The sequence below is a fragment of the Sturnus vulgaris genome, chromosome 3 (genome assembly GCF_052056855.1).
Source record: "Sturnus vulgaris isolate bStuVul1 chromosome 3, bStuVul1.hap1, whole genome shotgun sequence".
Classification (NCBI taxonomy): domain Eukaryota; kingdom Metazoa; phylum Chordata; class Aves; order Passeriformes; family Sturnidae; genus Sturnus; species Sturnus vulgaris.
In genome coordinates this window covers 99,561,718-99,578,679 of record NC_142245.1, presented here as the reverse complement: position 1 = coordinate 99,578,679, position 16,962 = coordinate 99,561,718, and the positions used below count along the sequence as shown (strand labels likewise).

General features: G+C 42.6%; 1 long non-coding RNA gene across 2 annotated transcripts in view; it reads left to right on the top strand.

Annotated features, from left to right (window-relative positions):
• LOC106865131 (uncharacterized) overlaps positions 1–16,962 on the top strand; it is a 224,275-nt gene that overhangs the window by 60,727 nt on the left and 146,586 nt on the right. The gene's annotated exons all lie outside the window — the stretch shown is intronic.

The following is a 16,962-nucleotide window of genomic DNA, read 5'->3' as shown; positions in this document are numbered from 1 at the left end:
AAACCATTACTTGATGTATTTTAAACTCCTGCTCTTTGATCCCTGTATGATCCAGCAGCCACTTTCTGGCTGTTTGGCAAAACCAGCAAAACATGCCCTACTCTGTCATCACATTTCTCCTGGATCCCCTCAGCATGCTGTGCTGTTTCCCACCCAGCAGGTTAATGACCCATAATTACCTTCATCATATAATGAATAAAGTTCAGTATCTCCACAGCAGATACACTAGCACTCAGCCTGGGCACAGCCTTCAATGTTAAATGATACCCGAGGCCCTGTCCTGCTCCTGCTGAAGTGGAAGTAAATCCCCCACCCAGCCTCTGCACAGCCACTGACTTCCTAAATCTGCAGCACAGAGTAAAACTCTCCCTGATGCTGCCAGGAGCATTACCTGTAAAATGAGACATAAACATTGTTTTATTTAGGCTATGCAGTGTTTGTGTGCTCCCATGTAAGCTGGGATCAGCCCTGGCTCTGAGGAGCTTTTGCTCGTATCCTGTTTCAATCAATGCTGATTTAAATAAGCATCATGGACCTAATTATTTAGTACTGCTCACATGACACTGCATTTGCTATGGTACCCTTGAGACAGGCAGGCTTTATCCTGCTCAACAGAAACATCCGCAGCTGTACCACAGTGCTTCAGGCTCCTTGGAGTTACTTCATCGCTGCCTGACAGCTGTGTCCCCTGACCATTATCTGGTGGCCACATACTTCAATAGCAGACTCTATGTACTGTATGCACTAGACTACGGTGTGGCCTGGCAACTTGGCTTCCTCTCCTAGAGTATATCTTCTGCTACTCTTCAGCATCCTACAGTTTATCTGTGGTCAGCTTTCTTACCCATTTCCTGCCAGCTGCTACTGGTCTTTTAGTCAGCTCTGCCAGGCACACAGGCAATGGTGAACTTGCTGAGCCTTGTGCTGCATTATTTCTTGCATGGAGGCTCAGCAAAGGCTGCTCTGGAATTTTGTATAGAGGATTTCTTTGCTTGTATTATCATGGCAATTAAAGAATGTCACTCTTAAGAAATACACCTTGTATTTATCAATTGGTATCAGTTTTATCTCTGTTCTAGTGTTGTTACAGCGTTATGGCTGAGGCTTTGAAAGCACAAAATTGTTTCTAGCAAAAATTATAACTGATTTCATCAGCCCACAAACCCTTCTTACCTCCTTTGCCAAGTAGTCCCACAGAGATGTTAAAGCAGCTGAGGGCACAAGTCCCTGCTCTGAATCCAGAACTTTACAGGAACATAATTCCTCTGCCTAAGCCTTTTGGAAAATGGCTTGTTATCCAAGTTGAGACTGAGCTGATGGCACTCTGGTCATGTACTAAGCTCAGTTTGGAGGTGTCCCCATTGCCACAGCAGGGTGCAGCAGCTGTGGAGGGTCACTGTTCATGGACGTGTCCCTTGCTCCTCTTGCTTCTGTCAGGGCAGGTTTAGGTTTATGGTTGGGGCTGTGTTGGGAAGCACCTGTTCTGAAGGAACCAAGTCACTGGAGCTCAGGGCTATTAACTGTGGGTTTGTTCTCCACCCTTCCGCCCTGACTACCCCTGTACGGGAGCTCCCTTCCCAGGAGCATCTGAATGAGCCCCAAACGACATGAATGTTCAGTGAAGCAGAAATTGACTAGAGAGACGCTGGTGCTCTAGCCTATCAAAAGAGAATGGCTTTGAAACAGCAAAAGGAGAAGAGCTCAAAGACTTGCCCAAATAATTTCCTCTTTTTTTTTTTTTTTTTTTTTTTTTAAATGAAAAGTATCTTTAAACCTTTATGAGATTTATGAGTCAGCATGTAATAGATCCTTATACTAGGGTATGGGACAGCGTGGGAGTTCCTGAGATTTCTTGTATGTATTTTGCTAAGCCCAGATGCACACTATCAATAGCAGTTTAAGGTTAAGCACAGAGAAGGCATGGATAAAGCCATGCCCGTGTCCCATTCAGCCGTGTAGCCTATCTGCATGCCTGGAAACAGGAGTGCTTGGGCCAAAGGCTGAGGCAGATTACATAGGAAATCAAAGGGAAGAAGAAATTTGGCTCACAAGTGGAATTCACTGCTGAGCTTCTGAGAGACTGAATGCTCAGAACACAGTGTCTCAAATGAGAAGCAAGGCAGAGATGTCTTCCTTCAAAGTGGTAGGAGGGATTGTGTCCATCCATTACTATTTAGTATTCATTCTGAAATCTAATGATGATAGCTGGGGGTGAGGGGGTTGTTTTTGTTCTGAAACATATTTTGAAGGAGCCTGACAATATCAACGATATGTTGAGGATTCCTGGAGAGGTTTGTCTCTCTGTCCTAGAGCCATCAAGTGTGAACTCTGGGTTCAATGTCCAGTACTGTTGCTGCCTTCTCTCTGGGAAAATATAGTAGACATACCTAGGAAAAATCCAGTCCAGCTGAGCACCACAGAATGCTAAGATGGCAATTACCCATTAGGACTTTCTGTTCCTGCTGCAGGGCTCCTGCCATGTATTGTGTGGGCTGTAGTTTTTAAGGCACTGGTGCATTGGTGCATTGGCTTGTTACAACTCAGGTGTCAGTGAATCCACTCGACCCAGTGATGAAGATCTGCCAATATAACTCTTTTTATCTCCATCATTTACTGTTTCCAGCAATTTTGAAATGAGATCTGTCTTTTAATAGCAACATTTTTTCATTTTCTTCAAATAATTGCTAAGGATAGTGAGCAGCACTGGGCTAAGAGGTTTCTGGGGGAATCCCATTAAACATCTTCTGAAGATGGGGATGATTCAGTTAGGATTGCCTTTGGCTCACTTTTGGCTCACCAGCTTTTAATCGATTTAATAAGAGGTACATTAATTCTGGATAGTGCTAATTATTTTAATCAGAATGCCATGTGGGACTGAGTTAAATGCCTCACAGATGTTGAAACCCATGACATAGACACAGCTATCTTTATCGGCTGAACTGGTAATTTCACTAAAAAGCAACATCGAGCTCATTTGACAAGACTTTTCCATGAAGTCATGCTGATGACTATTAATTACACTGCTAACTTCTAAGCCTTTTTCAACTCTGACCCACAAGTGCCCGTATGAGTGGGATGAAGGTGCAAGGCAAATGAGACATGGAGGCAGAGGGGACTTGCTGAGTTGTGTCAGCTCTAGGCCAGGAGCTACACTGGGTAGTATCAGTCATGTAAAGACTGTTCTCTCACTAATCCTTCACATCAGTCTTCTTGACTTGGGGGTCAGTGTTAGGCTAGTCAGCCTATGGTTGCCCAGCCTGCTTTTTGTACTGTCTGTAAATTATAATGCCTCGTGAGCTTTTTGCCAGTCTTCTGGAAGCTCTTCAGTGGTCCCAGATGTGTGAAAAATCAACACAAACATTTTGGAAAACTCTTTGGCATGTTTCTTTAATATGCTGAGGTGCAGTTTACCAAGTGCTGCTGATTGAAAAATGTTCAGTTTTGATAGCAGCTGTTTAACTTTCCCATAAGTAACTGATGGAATAGAAAGTGTTTCCTTATCACTATGAGATAAGAATACATCATCCTACTAGTTTCCAAATACAAACCTGAAATATTTATTGAATACTTCTTCTTCTATGAATCATGACTGACAATTTTGAGATTCCTATCTAACTGTGGAGCTATCCCATTGTTAGGATTTTGTTTGTTCCTGATAAATTTAAACAGTTCCTCTTTATTGTTCTTACCGGCTGCAGATTTGTGTGTTGGTGCCTTTAATTTCCTATGGTAATTTCCTCACTGCTGATATATGTACACCCACGCTGACAGATCCAGATGCAAGTCCAATGTCCAAACTACCAAAGTTTTAATGAATGCGGGCTCCTGATTTTGTCTTGACCCAATACAAATGAACTGCTATAAAGATTGGGTTAAGGTTAATTTCTGAATTTCATATTTATTCTCTCTGATTCCAGAAGAGCTGGCATGTTTCAAAGCCATCTTTTATTCAGTGGCTCTCAGTCTTTGAGAATCAACATCAGAAAAAAAGAATCCCATTTGTTTAATTCCTGTGAATCAGGAATGAACTGGTTTGTACTATAGTGAAAATACCTGGGTTATATTTTGAGTGATGGCTATGGACTTGGCACAGAGCTAACTGGTGGATGGGGCTGGTTGCCCTCTGCTCCCCATGCAGGGCTCAAACCTGTTGCAGAACTGGAGACTGCAGAGAGTAGGGAATTTCTATGGGGAGCACTTTGGTCCAGGCATCACTGCAGTGTGTATCTGTAAGGGCAGATGGACAATCACAGAGCAGTGGGGAGAAAGGAATTCATTGCATCAGGGCTGAGGCTGTGCATGTCACAGCCCCGTCCTGCTGAGCAGTCACTTGCAGCAGCACTCAGCCCTGGCCCTGGGGCAGGAGGGTCAGCCCAAGTGCTGCCCTGTTTGAGTTTGCAGGTGGGTGGCAGTGGCCTCTGGAGACACTGGTGGGATGAGTGAGTCTTTCTCATTGCTTCCCTCCCAGCTGCTGGGGAGGTGTGAGACATTTTTCAACCTTCTTGTTGCTGTCTCTGACCTAGTGCACTGCTGTCTGCTGCAGTTGTGTCCTGGGGGCTTAGAAAAACCCCTCTGGGTAACAGTACATGAATTGGTATTTTTGATTGCAACTGGGTGCCCATTTATTGACTCTTCAGCTGGGCAAAGTTATTTAGAAAGTTATGCAGCTGGAAGAATGCTGCAAGCCTGGCTTACAACTCTCCTCTCTTTCCCAGTAATAGACTTTGATTTGCTGTAGTTCATTTCCCTCTGAAGTCTGCTTTTTGTAGATAACATAAAGCACTTGGCATAGTGGTTGATAACTGAATGTATGAAGCATGACATTTTCCTAGATACAGTATGCCACATGAACACTTGTCTTTTGTATCAGAACCCATAAACAAGAGTTGATTGAGGGCAAATATCTTGCTCAGGTCCTGTGGAGAGGCAGGGAGTGAGTCAGTGCTGAGGGGAGGGTGATGTGGTCACAGCTGCTTTGAGGAGGGCATGTGGCAAGAGAAGGCAAAGCCCAAGGGCAAATAATCCCTGAGCCAGCTGGTAGCAGGTGAGGCGACTCATGATGTGGATTTAAAAAAAAGTATTTTGGAAACTTAATTTCCTCCTTGCTTGTTTTTCTGTCCAGCGATTAAAATACTGACATGTTTTTCTGTCTCTGGAGCATAGCAATCCACCTCTCCTCCCACCTCCCCCAGACCAGTGAAAACCTCAGAAATTGCCATTAAGGACTGGGACACTCCTGCTGGGTTTAGACCTTGGCAGCCCTGTGGGGGTAGATGACGGTGCCCATGCCGAGCCATCAAACAAAGCAGTTAACCTCTTGGTTTCTCCTTCACCACCCACAAAGAGAAGCTAAAAATAGTAGGCAGTCTTAGAGAGTTCTGGGAAAGAATAAAGTAAGAATAAAACACCGGGCTGGGTGGCTGGAAAGCAGCAGTCTGTGCTGTAAGATGGAGCATAATGTATACCAGTGAATATGCAGAACTGTGTAGTATATTTTAAAAGTAATGAAGCTTCACACCTTCAGCTTTGCTATTAAAGCATTGCTGAGAGCTAGATTCACACTGCTGTGCTGCTGAGAGTAAGGGTGTGTATGAGCTGAGGGAAAATGACTGCCCTTCTCCTTCACAGTTCTCAAGGTTTTACACCAGCTGCCTGGCTCCAGCCAACACAGGACTTATGCAGAAGGGTAAAGGAGAGAGAAAGTGGTCATGTCATGAAAGGCAGTTGGAAGAGTATGGGAAGTACACAGCTCTGGTGAGTTAAATTGAAGATACTTGGGATTGAATTTTTGAGCCTTCTTTCCTAAACTGTGTATGCAAGCTTCAGGCAGGCAAGTGTAGGCCAGAGACAGCTCAAAGAAATGCTGACTTGCTCATGAAAATGCAGATTTTACAGTTGTGTGTGTAAGAACTTTTGCATGGCAAGTAAGAAGCTGTGAACTGCTTCCCTTCATGCAGACTGAGCTTCTTTGGTTCAGACTCAGTTGTAAGGGAAAGTAATCCAGTTACTGATTTCGAATGAGGATCAGGCATCTGTTTGGATCAAGTTTTTTTGCATTCTGTTTCAGCCATACATTTATGAGCTATCCAGAAGCGCGGGAACTGAAAGTGAAGAAAATATTTGTGGGATTCCACAGAGACAGAAGCAGCCACTGCTTTGCACGTGTGAATTTTGACAGAGCATTTTGGTGGCTTAGAATGAAAGCCCTAGTGCTTGCTCATAATGAAAGCTGAACCTAAAAGTGGTCATATCCAAATTCCCAATGCCCAACAAACTGGAGTGTGAGGGCTTAAGGCAGAAGAGAGAGGCTACACCAGGTAAAGATGCTGTATATTTATTTTAGTGCTTAGAGTTGATTAGAGTTGGGTGAAAATGATTAGCTGAAAGGATTCTGAGTAAACCAATTTAAAATGTAATTATGAAGGGCTCAAGATAGTGTGTGTGTGAGTGTGTGTGTGTAATTATGTTTCTTGCCCATGTGCACTGCACTCAGTGATTTTGTTCTGCAGTGAGTAGAAGGGGGAGGAAGGGATGTTCAGGGATAGCTGCACGGGGAGCAGCTGTTTTTGAAAGGCAGCTTGTGCTGTGTTTCTCCTGTAATCTGGAGGTGCACTTTTAGCTGTGCTCAAAGTAGCACTGAGCTGGGTATCAAACCCAGCGTAGCCATAGCAATGTGTAGCTGTGTTTCAGCTGCTCAGAACTGGGAGCAAATCTGGGCAGGTGATTGCAGTGAGCTCCTTGCTACTCTCTTGGGATTCTCTTAGCCTGTGCCAAAGTGAGCTTGTACAAATCAGCTCAGGGCTGCCATGCAAGCTGTGGCATATCTTGGGATGAGACCACTGACATCACACTGGCTTGTGGCATTTCAGGGTTGCTCATATCACCCCTGTGACCAGCAGCAGAGAATAAGCCCTTTCTGGTCAGCAAGTTCTTGCTAACTAGCTCACGTCCATGCTGTTGGGGGTGAAGTCAGTCTGGACAGGCTTGCTGCATCCACACAGTTTGCTCTGGAGTGAGCTGAGTCTGTGCAGAGTGGGTGTAGGAGGGAGGGCACTTGTCCTCCTTGGCTGTGGCTGTCTCTCCTTTCATATGCTGGCCCAGGGCTGGAGCCTGGGGTGAGCAGACCAGCACAGTGCTGACAGTGCACCCATCCATGAGCCATGCAGGACAAGCCACACGTGTGGTCTGGAGGCACTTTTTGAGGCTGTTACATCTGGGCTTTCCTCCAGATGTTTTTCTTCTGTACTCTCACATTACTGAAGGCACAAAAGGTCAGGAAATGTTCCTAGAATCCTTCTTACATTAAACAGGGAATGCAGTGAGGAAGAGGAAGGAGAGAAGAAATTGTTGGACAAAGGTGGGCTATGACAAGGGGGCAAAGTCAGGAAGGCTTAAAGGCATTTTATCATCAGTGGCAAAGGGTGATTTTTTGTGGGACTTGATACCCATTGAATGTGTGTCTGAGTTAGGTAGTGAGCTGTGCACAGAGGCACATTTAGGACAGAAAGTGAAAGGACATGCTCTGGCTGACTCACACATTCATCCACAGCGTGAGAGCGATCCCTTTTGTAAGACATAGCCCCAGTTGGGCAGCAGCTGTGCTGCACATGACTCTTGCCTTCATCTGACATGGGAACAGAGGGCAGGAAGAGACTCCTGGGACAGCATACTCAATAGCTCTTATTTTATCCTGTAATTCCTGATCAAGCATAGCATTAAAAAATAAAAAAAGCAGTGTTATGCCCATGTTGTTTCATCTTTTCCTTATGCTCTCTGTATATTTGCTTTTTTTTCTCTTACTGCCTTAATTGGATTTTTGGCTGCTTAGGGCAGCCATGGTCTTGTGCTCTCATCATTTGCTGTGGTGGGCCAGTATCACACAGACTATCACATCAGCACTTCAGACACATCCTCTGGCATTTTTGGACATGGGATGCAAGATAGAGATGTTCCATTGGGATAGGCACATTTTCACAGCAGGAAACCTATGTTTCTGGTTTGTCCTTCGCTCAGTAGGTGCTGGTGTGTGTCAACTAATCCTTTTCCTACTTAATCATTCAGTCAGCACCAATGTGTTCCTCTGAGTAATGGCCTAAAGACCAGAGCTTCTAGCCAAACCTTGCATTTTGCTAAAACCACAAATCAAACTTGAAAAATAGGTGCAATAAGAAATAAAGCTTCCCAATAAAGAAAATGAATATTTCAGCTGCTGTCATCTTAACTCTTAATACCTTCTTGCAGGAAAGAACTGTTTTTGGAAGATGGCAAGGGAAATGAAAAGGGGTAGCAGTGCCTACAGCTGATAACACTGACCTGTTTTCTTGGCACTCCTCCAAATGCAAGGCCAGCTCTCTTTGAAATATAGGTGATTCATCAGCTGAATTGCAAGCAAATAGTGCGGTGCAGAAGCACAGTCATATTATTTCAATAACCCGAGTTTTAGCTATTCCACTTTAAAAACTAATGAAGCAAATAATGTTGTGACACAGATGTAGGCAGTGAAAATGTGTCAGAGAAAGGCAATTAACCTCTGTACTAATAAAGTCTGTCAAATTAGTAAAATATTTTTTACATATTATAATAGCTAATCAGAAATATATAGGCCATGAATATTCAGTGCCCCAAGCCTGTGGAATCTTTTATACCTTTGAAATCTAGATCATCAGGGAAAAGCAGGAGGTGGGTTTTTTTTTTTGTTTGTTTTTTTTTTTTTTTTTTTTTTTTTGTTTTTGTTTTTGTTTTTTTTTTTTTTTTTTTTTTTTTTTTTTTGTTTTTGTTTTAACAGAGGCGTAAACAGCTAAAAAGTCACAGGGTGTCTTTTGCTGGGGTGGGTTGTGGATTTCTCGGTTGTGGATTTCTCAGGTCCTGTTGGTGTTTTGTCCACTCCCTGAAACCAAGGTTGGGCTTTTATTTCCACATACAGGCATCCCTTAATCACTTACTGGCTGTATTATCAATGCTCTGCTGGATATTCATGGGGTATTCTGAGCTGAGACATGCTTGATTAAAAACCAAAGCAAAACAGATTCTGTTATCCAGCTACCTAGCTGGAGAAGTGGGACTATCTGAGAGGTATTCCTGGAGCAGAAGGTTCTCTCCATTCTATGTCCTCTCTCAGTCACGATTCTCCCACTGAGAGATAGCAGGAAGATTATGTTGAATGTGAATCAAGGCTAGGTAAGTTACGTCCAGGTTTGAAATTCTTTGCTAAGGTGTGTAAAAGTTATTGTGGACAAAGCTGACTACTCCTATAGGAGAAGCAGCAATATTTTTGAAACTGAGTGAACTTCCTTATGCATTAATTGTAAGCATCGTGGTGCTATAACCATCATTAGCTGCTTCATGTTGAAGTTTGATTGACTTAGTCTATTGGTGAACATCACATCTGGAGTTCTGTTGTGCTATAATATCACCAAACATGTTGGACACTTCAACATTGACAGTAAAATACAGTGAAAAACAGCTTGATCTGGTGTATATTTTTTAGGATAGTAAAAGATTCATCCTGTTTGTAAATATTCAGACCAATGCATTAAGGCATTATAAGGTTAAACCTCTTTATTACTATGCCAACAGTCACCTGCTATATTTTCTGTTAAAGTTAAATGTTTACAGTGTTGCCTCATATTCACAGGCCTACTCAGTCATAGCTTGTGCTGGTATGTGTGTGATAAAACCCAAAATTTTATCAAAGCCTTTTGTACCTTAGCTGTGTCCTGCCTCTATACCTACAGAAGTGTTACTGTTAAAGATGTTAAATTGTATTCAAATATTAATAATTAACAACAAACACCTCGTATAAGTTATTGCTATTGAAGGGCATGTGCTGCTGATTATGGCCTCTGTCCTTCTGCTCCTCCACAGGTACCCTCTTACCTTTCCTGGCACAAAGGATCTTGGGTGTGTCTTCTGTGGTTCTCACCATGGCCAAGGCTTGTTGGATGGTGCTGATCAGGTGTGGACCTGAATGATGGCCTTTCCTGTGGACAAACAGCTTGTAACTGTTTCCCTTTGCATTACATAAGTCTTTCTGGATTCCAGCTGAGCCAGTTTGTGTGACTTTGACTAATCAAGCAAATGATCTGTTCATCCTCATGACCTCCTACCAGGGTGCATGTCACATCTTGCATTGTATATGGGACCGCTGGTAGCACCATGTCTCAGTCACAGTGCCTGGTGCAGGCAGCTTTTGTAACTGAGCAGGTTCTTGTTAAGTTGCATTCACAGAGTCATAGAGTCAAAGAATGGCTTTAAGGGACCATAAAGATCATCAAGTTCCATCCCCCTGCCATCATCAGGGACAACTTTGGATAGATCAGATTGCTCAGAGCACCCTCTAACCTGGCCTTGCACACTTCCAGGGGTAGAGCATCTATAACTTCCAGACAATCTGCTCCAGTTCCTCACTACCCTCATTGTAAAGAATTTTTTCCTAATATCGCATCTAAAACTATTCTCTTTATGTTTGAAGCCATTCCCCCTTGTCCTGTCACTACATACCTCCCTAAATAGCCACTCTCCATCTTCCTTGTAGGCTCCTTTTGGGTATTGGAAGGCCACAATTAGGTCATCCTGAAGCTTTCCCTTCTCCAGACTGAACAATCCCAATAATTTCAGTCTTTCCTCATAGGAGAGGTGCTCCATCCCTCTGAGCAGCTTGGTGGCCTCCTCTGGACTTGCTGCAACAGATCTTTCTCTTTCCTGTGCTGAGGACCCCAGAGCTGGATGCAGCTCTGCAGGTGGGGTCTCACTGGAGCAGAGTAGAGGGTCAGAATCCTCTCCCTCACCTGCTGCCCACTCTGCTTTGGATGCAGCCCAGGGCACATTTGGCTTTCTGGGCTGCAAGGGCACATGGCTGGGTCAAGTCCATCCATCAGCTCTCATCCATGAGCACCCCCAAGCCCTTCTCAGCAGGGCTCCTCTACATCTGTTCATCACCCAGCCTAGATTGTTACTGAGGCTTGACCCAACCCACGTGATCTTATTAAACCTCTTATTTTTAAATCTTATTATTAAAATAAGATTCCCATAGGTCCACTTCTTGAGCTTGTCCAGGTTGCTCTGGATGGCATCCCATCCCTCAGGTGTGTCACTGCATCACTCGGCTTGGTGTCATCTGCAAATTTGCTGAGTGTGTACACATTCTCTTTGTTTGTGTCATTAATGCAGAAATTAAAAACACCAGTCCCAGTATGGACCCCTGAGGACCACTGGTCACTGATGTCCATCACGACTCTGAGCTGTTGACCCCAATCCTCTGAATGTGAGTGTCCAACCACTTTCTTATCCATCTAACATTTACTGAATAAATTTCTTTCTACCCAGAGAATCCACAGCTCTCCAATATAGAGAGAAGGATGCTGGGGGGTTTTACAGATGTCAAGCTAAATGACATCTGTAGCTCCTCCCTTGTTCACTGATGCAGTCACTCCATAATAGGAGGTCAGGCAGGGCTTCCCCCTGGTGAAGCTGCTCTGGCTGTCTTGAATTCCCTCCCTGGTCTTCATGTGCATAACTTCTTGAGTCTGTGTTCCATGATCTTCCCAAACACAGATGTGAGGCTGACAGGCTGGTATTTTCCAGGGTCCCAGGTATTCAAAGGCTTAAACTGCAAAAAGTGAAGTTTGACTGAACTTCATAAAAAGAAATGGCAGAAATCATGTTATTTTAATCCGAGTGATTTGTTGCCTTTGGATTTGTTCTAATTAAACATCATGTCAAATTAACTCAAAGAGTCTTTCTTTTTTTACCAGGTCCTAAAGTAATGAATAGTTTAATAAGTTTTGAATTCTTTTAAATAGCTATTTATTGCTTGGAAAAAACAGCTTTTTGTACTTTTTAAATTACACAGTAAAAATTATATTAAAAGTTATTTTTTTTACTTCTTATGTGTATTTTAAGAAGCTTTGAAAGGATTAATTAAGCATGCAAACTACCTGCTGAGGTAAATGTAAATGTTACTATCTCCACTTTTCTGATGGGGAATCTGAAGCACAATGCTGTATAAAGCCTGAATCTACCATGTCTCCATTTCAGAAAATAACAAGGAGGATCAGCACCTGCCAGGGAGTAATTAATAGATTAACACAATCAGGTGAGAGTGGCTTTCCCAAGGCCAGACTATAATGTCATGGGCAGACAGTTGCAGGCATTTGAGTTAATGAGTTACTGATGGTGAACTGGACTGTGAAAACTCACAGGATACGTGCTCCTGCTCACAAGTGATGTACATGACAGTACAGATTGCCCTGAAACAGTGTTTGTGGGGCATTAAGATAACTTTGCCATGGCTCAATCTGATTATCTAAGCTACTACAGCATTTAGATATCTGATGGTCCTGTGTCCCTATGTCAAAGTCCTCCCCTGCCCCTGCTGTAGATATTCCAAGATCTCCTCTGCCAATCCAGTCATGGGAAAAGGAGCTAAACGAGCCAGTTTGGCTCTGGTTGTTGTCAGAAGTATCCATGGACTTTGATGATTTCTGCACCTGAAATCTGAAACATTTTCTTATTCTCAAGGAAGTTCTTCACTTAAAAAACTCCTCCATCAAATGCAGCCTTCCTGTTGGTTTAGTAGTTTTTACTAAAAATGGCAGAATCTACCATTCATCTGTATTTAATGATAAGAACCATCATTCATCTGTGTGCTGAGAACAGCCCTTCATCTTGCAATCTTGCTGCTTTCTCTTCATCTGTATCCCAGTCCTCATCAACAGTTTCCCATAGGAATTGTTATATTAAAAATGTAATGACAGAAATGCTGTTTTGTGCAGGACTGTTCAGGAAAATGATGAATGCTGTGCAGATGTATGTATTGAAACCTCTGTATCTCTAGGAAATATACTGCTGTGTTCTCATAGGTTTCTCTCTAAAGCTGTAATTAACAACAGCAGAATGCTTGAAAGGGTTAAAGGAAAATAGATTTGAGGAAATACTCAAAGCCATGTGTAGATGCTGCACATTTAGTGTTGCAGTTACATGTGTGCTTGCAAAAAGCGCAATGGGAAGTGTGTCAATTGCCTCTCTTTGCAGATAGATGTAAGTCTGTGTAAGCAAGATGCTGGTTACTACATAATTAGACCACGAGTTTCTGTCCTAATGCCCCAGTTTCTATTTGTAACCCTGCAGTGATCTGGCACGTGGCAAAGGACAAAGCATTCAGCTTCTCCAGGTCAGTGCCATCAGCAAATCAGGGTGGTCACACCTCTGGTGCCAAGTACAAAGCTCAGTGTTAGTCACAATGTTATCTTTCTCTCTGTTTGGATATCTGCTGTGTCCAGTTTGAGATCTCAGAGCTTATCTACAAGATGTGTTGCATGAACACCTGATAGATTGTCTGAGGCTCTATAACAAATATTTCCCTTTTTTCACTTCTGCTAAAATTTCTCAGGTTCTTACACAAGTCTGTGGAATACATGTCAGTAAAATGTGTGACCTACCAGAAACTGGGTATTTGCTAAGATGCATTTCTTCAACTCTGCCTTCAGTACTAAAAGTACAGATAATAGCTAGCATCAATAACCATTTTATTAAAAAGTTTTATATAATATATGAAAGTATAAACACATTATATAGCTTTTTTTGAAAAGTGAACAGAATATATTCATATTTATTTTCATCTATGAAAATTTCTCCATGGGAGGAGAAGAGAAAAAAAGAAAGATCAAGGTGTGACAGATGCACATCAGGGAAGTGGGTTGTCACACTGCAGGGAGGTGTTGATATATCACAATGATGGGCATGCTACATAGACCTGAGCAGAACAAAACACTCTCTTAGGAAAATTGAGCAGACGTAGAAATCATTAACTGACTTGGTGAGAAATGGTCCTGAGTTGAACTGCAATTTTTAAATAATATGCAATATGGAGAAGTCTCTGTGAAACAGGTGTTAGAGTTTCAAGTTGAACTTTTTACATTTGTCCCTAAAGGCAGATCTGTTAAGTTTTTCCTTTGTAAGGGTATAGGCTTGAGGGGAATCACCTGTACCACAGCAGTGTCCTTTGCTTTTAGAAATGAAGTTGCAATCTGCTGCCCGTGCTGCTCTGAACTGACCTTTGAGTCTGCTCTTGCAATCCAGTATCTGCTTTCTGAGCCTAAGCTGAAAGTCACAGGCTTTGCAGCAGTCTCCCCAGAGAGCTTTGAGGCAGTTCATCAAAGCAGGTGGAAGGAAGAGTATGTTGTAATAGATCTTTCATTCTTGCATATGAGTAACGAGGAGGAACAAAACATGCTGTCTGTGGACATAATTTTTCTTTAGAAACCAATCATACCAGGACTATAAATACAAGCAATGTATTACAGGTGCTACATACAGCTTTAAATATCCTTCTTTGGTGCCAGAGTGTGTGTTTTGGTGTGATTTTGTTGTGGATGGAGAGAAATTCTTTTGTTTTTGTGACAGCTCGAATACTGTGTTAAACAAATTACTTTCAGGACATTTCAAATGTTTTTATTGTTTGAGCAGCTCAATTCAAACAGTTAGTTTGTGTTCAATTTCCTAGGTAAGTTAATAACCTTTTTAGAGTACTTAATGATTGCAGTTTAACCGGTGTCTCAGAATTTATGCTTCTGTTTTGTTTGCTCAGCATTAGCATTGCTCATTCACTAATCAAGCACTTGCTTCCTAAGTGGCCCCTTCCTCTTCTCAGCACCTGCACTCCATTCCCCCTTGAAGCTTCACTTTCCTGGTAGCTTTTGTGTGATCTGAAGGATATGTACCTCTGCCTTGGATAAACTATTCCTTGCTGGGCTTATTCCAGCAGCATTCTAGAACTTACAGGCACCATTCAGAAATGAGTATGAAGTCGAAGCTAGCAGCTCTGCTGCCCAGGAGATTGAGTTGCTGTCATATTGCATCTGACTTGCATCAGATCAGAGTTTAGGATTTGGGTGATTTGTTCTTCAGATTAATGTCAATCTGTTTTAAATTAAAACACCCTGGGGCAAATCCTTTGCTGTGATCAATGAACTGTCTGGCTGCAGTCAACCAACATTACAACAGACATGAATTTGGCCTCCTGGTTTGTTGCCTCATCCCCTACATCACTTTCCTTATGTGGTTCAGACATCAAGCCTTTGATCCTATAAGTTGTTGACCATCTTCCACCAAAATCAGTGAGAACGGAGAGTACTTCAATGTTCAACACCTTGTTGGTTTGGGCACAAGAAATGGACTACATATCTGCTCTACCTAAAATATAGTTATGGTATATCTATGAGTGGGCAATCTGCTTTGCACCTGTTTTCCTACAGGAACAAAAGGCACAGGAAGTGTTTGGAAAATGAGGAACACACCTGTGTGTGAGAGTATAACAAAGCATCTTTATATATAATCATTTGCTATAAGTCATTTCAGAGTTGACAAGCTGTTTTTCAACTTCGTGTCACCACTGCCTGATGCATCTAATTAGTCCTGTTCTCCAGCTGACAAATATCAGCTGCTCTTTCTAAAACATGGTTTCTCCCTTAAGTACATCCCTCTGGCAAAGTTAAATATTAATTATCCTTTTTTTATTTTATGATTATTCATGTGTGCTAATGTCACTACACAATGAATGGGTAAGTCAATACCACAAAATATTAAAAGCATTGTTTCTAAACCTCTGCAGCAGCCAAGATGTACAGAGCCATTTTGGCAATGAATGAGGCTATGGTGGCTGGGCTGTGCCAGTGGTGAGACTCAAAGACCTGTGGTTGTGGGATGTGGGCCTGGATGTGGGAAATGTACCTTCTCAGCTCAGATGCTGGCCTGTTTTACAACTGCACAAATCACAAGACTTTTTTCTCTGCATACTGAAATTGCAGGGCACAGAACAGCATGGGTACTCAGGCACCCGGGTACCTCTGCAAGTCTGAGCTGTGTGGACCTGTACTCCTGCTGAGTATTTGGGTGGTGCTAGTCTGCTGGAGTCTCTTGCCTTCCTTTGTGTGTTGTCCATCTTTGTGTGCTTGCCTTCAGCAAGATCCATATTCATGCCTTGTGAAACAGTCTCAAAAGCGGACACTGAGAAGGAAGAGCTGCTGTAATCATGTTTCCTGAGACCAGTCGTATCTGCTGCACCCAGCCTATGACACCCTTAGTTGTTCCTGCAAAAACGAGGTTTCCCATCTTAGCCACTTGGTTGCCACACGGATATGAAGGCTAGTGCATGCTTTTTTGTTCTGAGGAGATTTTGTATTTGTTCTGTCCAGATAGATTTGCAGCTGCCCCCATGCAAGGGCTGATGTAGCTGTGCAAGCCCTAATCCTTCGTGCCTTTCAAAGCATTGTGGGCAACTTTGAAGTGTTGCTTTCCTCAGGCTCCACTTCAGGGTATGCAGGCTCCCTTTTATCTCAGTGTCTTCTGCTCACTGTGGCTCTATCCTTCCAGATCTCCATGTGGATCAGAAAGATGCTGAAATACAGGAGGATCTCCTGTAGCTGTTCCTTACCTTATTCCAGTATCTTGCCTTACCACTCACCTGACTTTCTGACCTAGCTTCTTTGTGAGTGTTTTCTAGCATGACTGGCATTTTCTTACCCACATCACACAACCCAGCATGTCTGCAACCCAGGGTGCTAGACATGTCTTCCCTCCCTTTCTGTAGCCACTGAAGTAGTTGGATTGACTCACTGAGCCAGTGCAGAGGACTGAAGTAGCAACTGACACTTGTTAGAACTTGGGCTAACATTTTTGCAATATGCAATATCCTAGAGCAGCATGTTTTAAGAGCCTAAAGTATTTGTGGATATATTAGTTTTAAAGAGAAAAATTAATAATATTTGTTTGCATTGTGAATATTGTGCTTAGGAAATAGAGTGCAAATAGTGCTGAGTACCTGCCATTTGTTTAGATCATGGTTTTATTACATGAAAATTTGTACATCTCTCTTGTCTTTTAAAGTGTCTGTCACCTGACGGAGATTTTGAAGAATGCTGGCTATTTTGCATGTTAGAAAGCTTCTAAAGATCCAACTCCCAG